This window comes from Schistocerca cancellata, chromosome 1, assembly GCF_023864275.1.
Source record: "Schistocerca cancellata isolate TAMUIC-IGC-003103 chromosome 1, iqSchCanc2.1, whole genome shotgun sequence".
NCBI lineage: Eukaryota > Metazoa > Arthropoda > Insecta > Orthoptera > Acrididae > Schistocerca > Schistocerca cancellata.
The window spans coordinates 248,904,566-248,917,996 of NC_064626.1; positions in this window are offsets into that span (position 1 = coordinate 248,904,566).

The window sequence follows — 13,431 nt, forward strand, 5'->3', positions numbered from 1 at the left end:
TGAGAGTATTGGGACAACACCATTTCTGCCCCAAAGTATCATTATACAAGATGGCGGCGATGACATCATCCAAGATGGCAGATTTTGGCGGGAAGTTTGAATTTTGGTGGGAAAGTGCCACGGCCCCCTCGCCCGGATATTGGTGGAAAGTTCAAATTCCAACAAGATAATGCGACACACCAAGAAAAATGGTGAGAAAAATGGACTTTTCTTTATTATTTAACCAGTTTCAAACATGTCCTCCACGAGCACTAGAGCCCAGCTGGCTTGGTTGATATCGTCGTCACCAGAGAGCGCCACTGTGATGCCATCTGTGAAGATGGCGGATTTTGGCGGGACGTTAGAATTTTGGAGGGAAGAATTTCAATTGGGCTACCTCCACTATCCTAACCCATCTGCCCCCGGTAATGGCGTTAAGTTCAAATTCCAACAGGATAATGTACCACACTGCTAACATCTCTACTAAGCAAAGAAAATCACAGGAAAATAGATCATTTGGCCTACCTCCACTAATCTATGTCCTAAGAACTGGCGCCAGATTCTAAATTTTGCAGTAAACAAAATTCAATTCCTATATGTCTACTAAGCTAACAAAATGGCGCGAAAGAAAAAAACACTTTACCACTCTCAGTCGCCAGACTGCCACCACCTCCAAAGGATTTGTGGGAAAAGGACTTGGACATAAGACTATTTAAACAATTCCATGTAGGTGTGTTCACCAAAAGGTCAGGACTCCCAACTGACTCAGTACACATAGCCACCACCAGAGGGCGCTCTCATCTGTGACATAACCCAAGATGGCTACACCCAGACTTTATTTAAACAATTCCAAGTAGGTGTATTCACCGCGAGGTCTGGACTCCAACTGACTAGCGCCATCACTAGAGGACGCCACCATGACGTCAGATCATGACACAAATACCGTTATTCAAGATGGCTGCACCCACTGTGTCCACCACAAACTCCAGAGCTCAAGTGGCTTAGATCAATTGTGACCTCAAGAGAACGCTATCGTGATGACACAAGATCGTGTGTTGTGTCTCACTGGTACACGTTATAACCGTGCCGCCTGCCCACGGGTATCCAACCGCTTATGTCACACTGCCTTGGCCGCCACCTCCATGCATACGCCAGACATACTCTTCTGTAAATATGCTAACACCGACATTGCGCATCTAACCTATCCATTACCTAAGTACTTAATAGCATTTCAATTTTAATCATACTAAATAATTCAATTTACAATTTCATATAGGTATGAAAAGGTGTTCATCTATCTAATTTCAACTATTTTTGAAGGTCCAGACCACAACCTCCCCCTAGGAACCGGCGCCGAGCTTCAATTCTGGCAGTAAAGAAAGGTCACATGCGCTTTCTCTACCGTCCTAAGAAAATTGTGGCAAAGAAAGAACACTTGTACTAACCTCAGCCACCTGACCGTCACTTCCTCCAAGGAACCGGCGCCAAGTTTGAATCCTGCCAGTAAACAAAGCTCACTTGCATTTTCACTACCAATGTAAGAAAATTGCTGAAAACAAAGCTCACCACCAGCACTAACCTAAGTCGCCATATCGCGACCTCTTTCCAGGGCGGGTGGTAAAAGGACTCACCCCCACTAGGCTGATGGAGAGATGAAGGATTGTATTTTATTTACTTGGGAGCAATTTATTCAGGTATGGAGTATATTTATCAGAGAACACGAACTCTGACATGCCTCACAGCATACAGACCTGCAAACTACTCCTACATAACTCTACACACACTCCTACTAATTGTAAACCGCCAAAAATAACACATTGCGCAACATACGCAAAGACGAACCACTCATAAATAATGCAATCCATTTACGTCCAGCTAGCGAAACAACCAATAAATTCTCAAAATAATAATCCAACTAAAAGACTCTGCTTGCTAATCGTCAACTGTCGAAATCATACACCAGCCTTTATTTAAACGATTAGAGGCAGCACCACCACCAAGTGTATTAACCCCTGAGTCCATAACCCAACTGACTTAGTTCATATTGATGCCACTAGAGGACGCTGTAGTGACGCAAGTACCATAATCTAAGATGGCGCCACCTAGTGGGTTCACCACGAGCTCCAGACCCCAACTGTCTTAGTACATTTCGTCGCCATCAGAGGATGCCACCGTGACACCAACTTATGATGCAAGTACAGTTATCCATGATGGTGGCAAACAGTATGTTCTCCACATTGTCTAGTACTCAGTACCACCAGCAGAGGAAGCTGTTGTCCCTTTCCTGACGTAAACCAAGATGGATAGGGAAAACGACTCAGCCTGCTCTGGGCTGCTGGAGATAGTAAGGAATGACTGCACTCTATTTATTTTCCAACATTTTATTTAGGAATGGATTATATTTATCACACTATCACAAACATGCTTCCAGATGTGCCTGGGGTCTTGTTGCACAGCCCAGAGACGCGTAAACAACTCCTAATTTCAGTACACAATAGGAAACTGCTCCTAAATAATGCAGTACACATATCTGCAAACACGCTCAGTATTCGTAAACTGTCTAAATAATGCATAGCACAGCCTATAGTTCTACTGGCCAAATAACGCAACAGACGCGCGCAAGCACCCACCACCACACCGTGTCCCCCGCAATGTCACGTGCCCGACAGCCGTGAAACCCAAACCCTATCCCATGCGTGGAATATTGTTGATCTGCTTCTCAACACTGATCCGGATATAACATGCGGCGGATCCACACTCGAACGCTAACTCTAGTCTCCTGTTGGTCCTGGGAATCGTCCACAAGGCGTGCATATACAGAGACATACAGAAAGCAGAGAAAACGCTCTCCAAATGTGGAGGTGACCGGATACAATCGATTACAGTGCAATATTATACTATTTGTGCTATATGGTGCCATCTGGGCTACATTTACAATCAATTTTAGAACACAGAACGAGATGTTATGTCACGATCGCATATACAGATCTGACCTCAAATCGATAGAATTGCGAAATGTGGCCTCGGAATAGGTATATATTGATCGCATATAGTGACGAATGCTGTGAAATTGAGGAAGTACTTTGCTATCTTCTCGTTCGCACCAAACAATTTATATATCAGACCAGGTAAGCTGCAACAGGAGGAATCCAGAAAACGTGGACATCGAAGGGAAGGGAATAAGGGGGGCAGTCAAATTTTTCCCATTGAGGCTGCATTATACTGTATGTCTGTTGAGATACCAGTGATTCCGGATGCGTTAGTGACGTGACATAGCCTGCCTTCTACTCGTATACAGCTACGTGTTCTGTATGCGTTTTAAAGCATTGTCTGCTTCCGATCGTTAACAGTAAACCTGCCAGTCATCAGAGGACTTCCATCTCATGCGTGAAGTAACTTGACACACTCCTCATTTATGCGATCACCCCTGTCGCATCTTGGGTGTAAAATCGAGACTTCAGGGTCATAACTAACTTAGCGGTAGGAGCTAGTGATGCGCTGCAATCCTTGTGTACACATTTGCCCGACTGATGCGCTGTTTACAGAATTAGTGACGGAATGAATTGTAATTTTCGCATGTCGGACGCTGCTGCTTTGTGTTTATCTGTTTTCTTGTAGGATGTATCCCCGCTAGTAACTATTATTTTATGTATGCCATATGCAGGCATCGTATAATATCTGACCCATGGGTGGATGTGAACAGTGGACACTATTTGTCTCAACAAAGCAATATTGCGCTCCTATCATTCAAAGGAAATGTTTTACCATTCGATAAGATAGTTCAGCATAGAGAAAGTGTGAAGAAGGATGTATGTCTGATTGGTGGGAAAGGTATTCGATGTAATATTATAGCCCGTTTTTAAGTGCAGAACGTTGTAGTCTTAGGAGTGTGTGTGTTTATGTTCTCTATCTTACCAATACCTTCCAGGTACAAATCCTAGACTCTAGAACAATAATTTAGTGTTGATGGATTCGTTGAATTAGGTAAAAATGTGTCCAACTCAATTCGTCTCGAACTCCATCGCATACAAAAATAAGTCTTTTCTTGTTGTTCTTACCTGTATGCTATTACATTACGGCACTTTCAAATCTGTTACTATACATCGATAAGGAGTGTTAGGCTCCTCGCCATGCTCACATCTCGAGAAATCTCATGCACTTTGATGGGTTGGGACTTGGAGAGCTATATTCATTCTGGAGACGTGGAGTGTAGCATTCTTTTTCTTATCGCTTGCAGATTAATTCTCTAACGGTGCTGCAGGGTGGGTTGGTCAATGACTGTGTGAGGTTCGTCTTTTACCTTAAAAACGAGGAGAATGCTCTGTGACTCCCATACGCTTAGAGATAAATCGTAAACTAAACACTATGCTCGAGGTGATAGAAATGTGTAGAGCGCTGTCTCGTATACTTTGATCATTTATGTGTTCGAGAATTAAGAGTTAATGGATGTACTGCTCAGTCATCTATAGATGTTCGCAATGATGCTCACGCCGTGGAGAGAGGCATGGTTTAACTATGATACTGAAATTGGGGAAACTGCTGTCAGATCATTGGCCAGAGCTGAAATTAGTGTAAAATCCTTCGCACTATCAAGGCTTTTGCTTAATATTACAGTACATCGACAGTGTCTTTTCCACCACATCCGCGCATCGGTTACCACATAATGATTGAGTGACGTAGCTTGTTTGAGTTGGGATAGAAGTTTTGCGGATTGGTGATGACTTCTGAGGGTTGCTAACAGCTAAACAGCGATCGCGTACATTAGTGCAATATTACAAATAACTCGAAACGGGAAACCGAGCCATTATCTATTCCGTCACGGTGACATATGAATTTAAATGTAAAGGTCATCAATCATTTTCGGACGTTCGTTTGGAAACTCTCCACAACGCTGCCAAACTCTTCTAGTTTCCTTAAGTTGTAAGTGTGCTTTATTTAAAAATAATTCAGTGTTATGCTATTCGTAGTAAGAATATGATTTACGTAGTGTGATGGCTAGTCTTCTGTGAGAGGTCGTTGGTCGCAGCGTCTTAATGCCAGTTTAGAATCTGATATGGACCTCGAAGTCGTGGCAGAAAAAAGAAATCTTTGGCAGTGTACAAAACATGTTAGAAAACAGTGTTTCAAACAACAACTAAATGGGACCACCGGGGGCGTTTCTTGCGATTTACGGTATAGTACATGGGATTCGATCATTCTCTTAGAGTAAAGGTGATGAAACTTTAAACTACCCTCTGTAGTGTATCAATATGTGTGTATTTAATTGGTTTGTATAAGGGTTTTCGTATAAGGGACCTCTGGCCTGTTTGTTTCGTTGGGTGTAAAAATGTAATCTCTGTTTCTGGGAAAACAATTTCAGAATAGTGGAGAAGCCTGTAATGTGCGATCACCAACCATAATAACACCATAGAATCCGTTTATTCGTAAGTGCCTACCTAGAGACGCTAAATATTGTGATATGGTTCCACTAGCTGCAGGAACAGCATCGTTGTACCATTTTTCCATTGCATTTAGTAAACTCAAATACGAGGTGCATACCGGTCAACTCCTCATCTATTGTTTCCATGCTGCTGTGTCAGTGTTAGCGTACAAGTAACACTGTCGGAAAAATAAAACCGAGGCAGAACCGAGTACTACTGAATGCGAGCTTGAGGACAGTGAGCAATGTTGGTGCCTGGAGATGATCCAAACATTGATCAGGGCAATGGCTGTACGAAGGTGTGGATGAAGCACCACTCCCTTAGTGTGTTGGATGAGAGTGGTGGTGGTGGTGGTGTTGGTGACTGTATTTTGGTGGTTGATTCCTAGTTAGACAATTCGGAATGAATTAGACTTCTACTCACGTTAGCTACAGAGGTGTGGATACCGCTGGAGTGGAGGGTGTTTGGCCGCGAGATGACGTAGTCAGCCGCAGAAGGGCAGCGAGCGGCCGTCACCAGGACGCTTGGGTGGCTGCGTGCGTAGGAAGCGCCACATGTCGCTGTCAGCAGGACAGCTGCAGCCGACGGGGACAGCGCACGCCTCTGGTCCTGAATGGTAACCACGTCCAAGCTGCTTGTACGCCACGGGCTGCTGAATACAGCACAGGGGAGCACGCTACTCAAAACGTATGACAGACGTCGCAGGGGTGTGCCAGCCCTGTTCACTCGTCGACGACAAGGTGATCGAGAAGGACCAGAGTGCAGTGACACGGTAGACAAGAAGCTACCAGAATGAACACACGTCCGAGCAGAGATATGGACGCCCTCAGGAGGTAGTCCCCCAGCTGGTGACTCGATAATGTGAAGATGCCACGTATCCAGCATACAAACTTCTGTTCAGGTGGATACTTCTATACTGTGAAGCTTGAAGGCGACTAGCTGCAACACCATATATTGCAGCCTTCGTTTCGAAGCACTGGCAGTGGAGGCGTACACAGCGTACACACCTGGATACTGTCTGAGAGCATCTGGGCACGCTGAGTCATAGGAACCAAGTATAGTAAGAGCACGCTAATCTGGCATATCCCTTGTTCCGGAACGAATCGGAATTTTCGCCGTATTCTCAACTCGGTGTGTTTGGCAGTACAGACGAACGCTTTCGGGAAACATGGGAATCGACACTGAGAGAAATTTCGCTATCGAAGAATGAGTGACCGACGAAGTAATTTTACAAAATGTTTTCAAGCCACAGGAGGCACCAGAAAGCTGAGCGACGAAGGAGAAACGCCTACAACTCACATCTCTTGGGCTGTGCCTTCAGAAGCCTTAAACAATTTTGTGAAATCCGATGAGAGTAGCCAACAATATAACACTTCTGCAGTACGAATTTCCACATCACATAAAATAATTTTTGTCCAGAAAGGGTTAAATCCAAGCAACACCTTAACTTTTCTCTAATATTCCAGAGGGATCAGAATAAAATATCAGTTATACCACCAGTGATGGATACCAGTCTGGCACATTCCATGCCGTAGATAACAACAGTGGTAATCCTACAAACAGTGATACCAATTAAAATGCACCGAATTATTGGTAGCATTGTTTTATTAAATAGCTTGTACTTTATTTTTGTACTGTTCTGTTTCAGTTCGTAAATGGCGTACAAAAATTATTTATGTGTAATGAACTTTTCTTAAGCTTTGAGACTTAACTTATACAGTAGAGTACTAGAATTTTTATTAAATTTTTTTTCAGGAATGAAAGACATATTTCTAATTTTTTAATACACTATTCCCTTGTGTTGTGTTTAATAAATAGAATTTACCTGTTTTCTAATGTTAAAACTATAGTTTTTCTTTAGATTCCTTTCTTTAAACCCAGATTTTATGGTAAAAATGACTTTGATAATCCAGCATATCTGATAGTCTCGAACTAACAGATTTCTGAGCTCGCCAAATTATCAAGGTCTTCCTGTACTATTTATGCGAACCCGACGGGGTCCTCTCACCAGCGCTTTTAGGTTAGTTCATCTTTATGAGCCAGTTTTGGTGCCTGTTGATTGGCCACTTTGCGTTGCATCTGGCGTTCAGTGCAAGACGAACGATCGGCTTAAATGTGCTCCCTTTCTCCACACAGAGAGAAGGATGTGTCCCAGTTAATGCAGTTAGTTGCCCCACCCAGCTTTCTGCCCTAGTCGTTGAAGCCCCATGGCTGGCTGTCATTTTTCATTCCAGCATTTAGTCGTGTCTTCTTCATTCCCTCCACCAAATCCCTCTTCTTCATTTTTGTCCGTTAGTGATCGCTGCCTTGTTCAATAGGACCAGATAAAGTGACCAGTAAAATACGACGAGATTCAAGCTGGCTGTCGTCCACAAATGTCGTTTCATGCTTTCTTTTCTGTGTGTTGCGTTTGGGAATGCAAACTGAGCAGGAACGAAAAGTTTATTTACGTTAGCTACAATATTTGAGTGTCTTACAAATCTAATATTCACAGAAAGTCTTATCCACGACCAAAATTTTCTTCCGCCATTTTATTAAATAAAACGAGCTCATGCGCAAAAGGTCTTATATACCAACTATTCGTGGAACTGACTTTGTTGTCAGTGCATCAGCACATCAACAGCAGGAGAAAATAGACGTGTACGCAAAAAGACCGCATTAGGAGGGTTCGTATAAAAGAGATACAATTTGTGTAAAGAGTAATAACGCGTCCTAAACCTGTACACCCAAGAAATAGTCAAGTCTTAAGGCACGCGTAGTGAAAAGCACATAATTCGTTTAAGATACGAAATTTTAAAAAAATGAAACAACCTACTACAATTAAATTACTTCTTACATATTGGTTTTAATTACTAAGGCTTGGTGGAAAATAATGCTTCCAAATTTTTTATGTGAAAAGTCTTAAATGTTCTGAAATAAAAGCAATATTAGTAACATTCTAAATCTTCATTCCTTATGTCTACATATTTATTTCTCCATATAGTACCCTCACGACGAACGCGCTTCCCCTATGAGAGACCAGTTTGTTGATACCGTCGCTCAAGCCTTTTTGACTTTGTGAAGCCACAACAAAACTTCTGCATGTACCGCTCCATCACTATCAAAGTGAAGTCCTCGAAGGTGTTCTTTAAGTTTTGGAAACTGATGAAAATCGCATGGAGTCAAGTCGGGACTATATGAAGAATGACCGATGACAGTCAGTCCAAGGCGTCGGATTGTTGCAGATGTCGCCGCGTTCGTGAGTGGTCTCCCAATGTGTTGAAGGAGAGAGTGCCCCGTGTGTAGATGAACTCTGTGAATTCGAAACTGGATTACAGCATGCTCCTTCTCATGCACTGAAATACATACGTTACACATCGCTATGATACTCACTTTAATTCAGAACCCTCTAGAGGCAGAGGTTTGCATGTATGCATATATCAAAAGTAGAGATTTATGCTGTTAATAATGTTTGAAAGCAACTTAAAAAGCTTAAAGAGTTTTCACATAAAAATTCGGAGGCATTACTCTTAAGCACTTCCCCGTACACCATTTCCTTCAAGTATCATTTAAAGAGCCATCTATGGAGTTCATTAACACATACACAGGTCTTATCAAAAGTAGGTCTTATTCAAATGTCATCCGAAGTCAAGAAACTACTACCGAGTCAGTATGAATGTGATCCCTGGGAAAAGTTCGTATTAGACTGAACAACTGCTGTTGCTGGCGAGAAACTCCCTACAAATACGTTCTCAAAGAACTTCCCAGCACTTAACTTTAGATTAAATGTTAACGAATTCGAGGTTTCAGCAACGGTTTTATTGATAGCGCCAGTCTGCCTTTTTCATCCTCTCTACCAATTATTGTTTTGCTTCCGAAATAGCAAAATTCATCTGCTGCTCTTAATGTCAATTAAAATTTGATTCCTTGTGCATTGCCTAATTTAATTCGACTATATTCCATTACCCTTCTTTTTGTAGATGTCCATCTCATAATATCATTTCAAGACACTATCTATCCAAGTTTATCTAATCTTCGAAGCACTTTGACATATATGACAGACCTAAAGTATACTTGGAATATCGCGATGTATATATTTTTTGTCCCTGAACTTTATTTCCCTTTTGAAACGTAAATTAACATCTTCTAATATTTTCTGGATGTAAAGATTGTATTATATTTGGGTACAGGCTACAATCCGGCGGCACTTCTTTCTCAACCGCTGCTTTCCTTTTATGTCCTTCGCCTCGTATAACTGCAATGTGGTTTCTGTACAAATTGTAAATTACATTTCGCTCCGTGTATTTCGTCACGCATACCTTCAGTGTTTCAATGAGTGTAGCCCTGCCAACGTTGTCAGATGGGTATTAGCCTTTATTTTCGTTTGTGTGACCTTTAAGTTCCTGATCGTATATGCATTTGAGAGGTTTTTAAGAAATGGTGATTTATATGTTGACAACGATGACGAGAAGAGTCTGTTAAATATTACGTACAGTTGGTGTTTTAATTCATCTCTGTGTCACACTTGAGACTATGTATTAAGAGAAACAGTGTAGTGTATCAGCAAATGTTCCTCATTAGATATAGCTGACACAGCTCAAGTCATTATAGGACAATGTGTTACAAAGGTGATAAACCAAGAACAAAAATAACATAATATTGCTGTCCTCTAATAAAAATGCGTTCAACCAAGAGGAACAGCCAACACTGCATTAGTAGAAAGGATCTTTTAAACAATTATTTTCAGTTGCTATTTATGACACGTGATACTACTGTCGATTACTTAATAATCACATTCCCATCTAAAAATTGAACACGAACAAGTGTATCCATTTAAGCAGAGAACAAAAAGAAAACATTTAAAATTTAAAATCGTTGTAATTTTACCTTTTTGATCTCGGTTTCTAAATTTGTCAAACGTTTTTAAAAATGGACGTAGTCATTAGCTGCAAAATGAAAGGAACTTGTATCACAACTCGGTGGTATCCAGCATTTTACCTGTCTAATTCTGTATCGTAAAGAATCAGGTGTTATGTATTATAGTTAGGGGCGGGAGGGAGACCCATGGGTTGGATTGGATAGGCAGCTATTACATTGCTGTTACGATTCTAGCCTATTATTTCAAAAGCGTTACTTTCTTTTCTTTTTAGTTAACTTCTTTATTCTTTTCTCTTTGGTCTGTTAATACAATGGTTCTCTTTCTTGGGATGTTTCTTTAACTTGTAATCTGAATCAGTTTTACTAAAAGGCAGGTAACACAGAAAAAAATTGCTTTGGATTTTTTCATTGGTATGACTTGAAATGCAATCCGGTTATTTTTCTTAGAATGTAATCAATTAGTCAATTTAGATTAAATTTTGCAAATCGCTGCTACTTACCAAGATTTAATACTTTTGTGATGACCCTCTCAACCCATTCTGAAAGCAATTAATAATGATTTATTGTGAAGAAGAAACAAAACCTACTCTTTGGCGTTGAACTCGTCATATTAACAGCTTTGGCTTACGCGGCAGCTGTAACAGCGGCCACTATGTTACGTAGAAGACGAAACGCACTCGGTCGTGGCTCTCGATCACCTCACAAGAAATAAAAAAAATTAAAAAAACCTACACTACCCGTGGTTCTCCCACCGGCAAGATTTAGAACGCCATGTTCAACAATTTTGTGACATTACAGTACTTTATCTCGTCTTTAAATTTTTCACACGAGTCGTAGATGATATTTTTAGGACACCCTGGATATTACTCGAAAGAAGTAGATGAAATGATCTTCAGTGCGACTTCAAGAATGCTGTGTACATCAAACATTTTGAGAATGCACTCAAGAGGCAGTTATCAGCAACTCTCCATATTTGCTGCAGCCCCAACTTGCAGAAGATGACCTTAAAGCAAGCCGCACACCGCCGACGGACTATTGCCGATGTACTAAGTTGACACTCGTCGTAGCGGCTGATGGGAGCTACCGTAAAGGTATTTCCCAGTTGCAGCCGCTCCCATCGGTCATCGGGCCGAGTATCAACTTAGTTTCTACATATAGTACACACATCTCGGATGCCCTGTGGTGAAAATAGCATGCACTCAATTTTTTAGAACATTTTTCCCCTTTAAATATTAAGTGCACATATCCAAATAGCTTCCTAGTTTTAAATAAACTATAGTAGATGTTTTAGACAATATCAAAATTGCATTTTAATACCGCACAGTACTAGTTGCCCCGTCCACTCCACCTCCACGTCTACTACCCTCTCACCCCCAGTTCGTCATCCACGGCACATGGATCGGTAAGACGCACAGAGGTATTAGCAAAATGCTGGATATCAGTGAGTGTTCTTATCAGGTCTATAGTGCTGTTTCTTTTATTTTACAGTTAATGAGTGCGTTGATTTATAAAACTGTTTGACGTTATGCAACTTGAAATTAGATAAAATTACAGGAATTTTAAATTTCAAATATTTTCAGTCTATGTTAGCTTTACTTGTAAAAGTTTAATATTTCATTTATTTTTAGATCTTAATATTATGGTTAAGTAAGCTAACCTAGTTATCATCTTTGACTAATTTCAACTGAGACTTTTACAATAAATATAATAAAAAATGCTACATTTGTGGCATCTCTCCTGCCAGTTGATCATCCATTATCAGAATTAAATTACCGATAAATTTGCAGACGATCGGTGTGGCCCAGCCGTTCTAGGTGCTTTAGTCTGGAACTGCGCCACCGCTACGGTCGCAGATTCGAATCCTACCTCGGGAATGGATGTGTGTGATGTCCTTAGGTTAGTTAGGTTTAAGTAGTTCGACGTTCTAGGGGACTGATGACCTCCGATGTTAAGTCCCATAGTGCTCAGAGCCATTTGAACCATTTATTGATGAATTTGCAAATATATTGTGCTAATCCTAAGAAATGGAGGTCTTCAGGATATGAACAGTCTGAGTTACCTCTCCAGTAGCAATATGTTTTCAAGTTAAACCTATGCATGTTCTGCAGCATGTACGTACGTCATTTGGTATTCTAGTGACAATTGTACCTGGATCCATATTATGCAAATAACTAATTATGTTGGTTTGTGCACAGGTATAAATAATACATGGCAATAACACATAGTTTTCGTATACCAAAGAACTTCGCGTTGTTGCCTTCAGGGATTACATCAATTAAGTAGCAAGCAGTCACCTATACTAATGGACTTTGAGAAAGCAGTATACACTGTTTGGCAATAGCTGTTTGTGAATGTTTGTGAAACCCTTACACTAATAGAAAATTACATAATGCAGCCATGAAATACCATTTTCGGTCTCAAATTTGAATCATAGCAGTGACAGACTATGCGCCAGATTCTAGTAAATCTTATTGTTTACTTGAAGTACAGCTCTAGTACTTATACGGATGCAAACATATAGTACGTCGGAGGAAGATGCCATACATTTTGCTTCAGCATGAAACTATGACGAGAAATATCGAAATTTTTCTAAATGAGATTACTCACACAAGTTTGAGAAGATTTCTTTAAATCGAAGACGGATTTATATGATAGAATCATAGTTTTGATGTCACTTTGTAATTTTTTTGCAGGCTGTATTGACAGGCATCTCAAGCCGAAGACTGCAAAATAAATTTGAAGACATAAATTTGAGAACTTCACCAGTTTTACAACACATTTTATTGACAAGTATTACAAAATAAAAATCTGGATTGAACGTAGCGATCGTTCTACACTTGATATTTACTGGTTCACAGCATACTCGTTACACATATGTTTTTCATCTGTGAATGTTTCATGAAGCCACTTCTCACAGTGAATGTACTGAAAGCAGTCCACTTGTGGTTCACTTGTTCCATGGTAATTTCATTTAAGAAAACACAGTCATTAATTTTAGCAGTCAATTTTGTTTTCCTCCCTTGTTTGGTGATAGCAGGACATTTTTTTGTGTGTCATCTCTTTCCACTTTCCACTGCTCCGTTTTCTTCAACTTTGTATGGTTTCCTGTTGTGTCAATAGCGATGCAGTTTTCTTCCTCCTTTTCTCTGGTGGAACCAAAATTGGTAAACGTGCA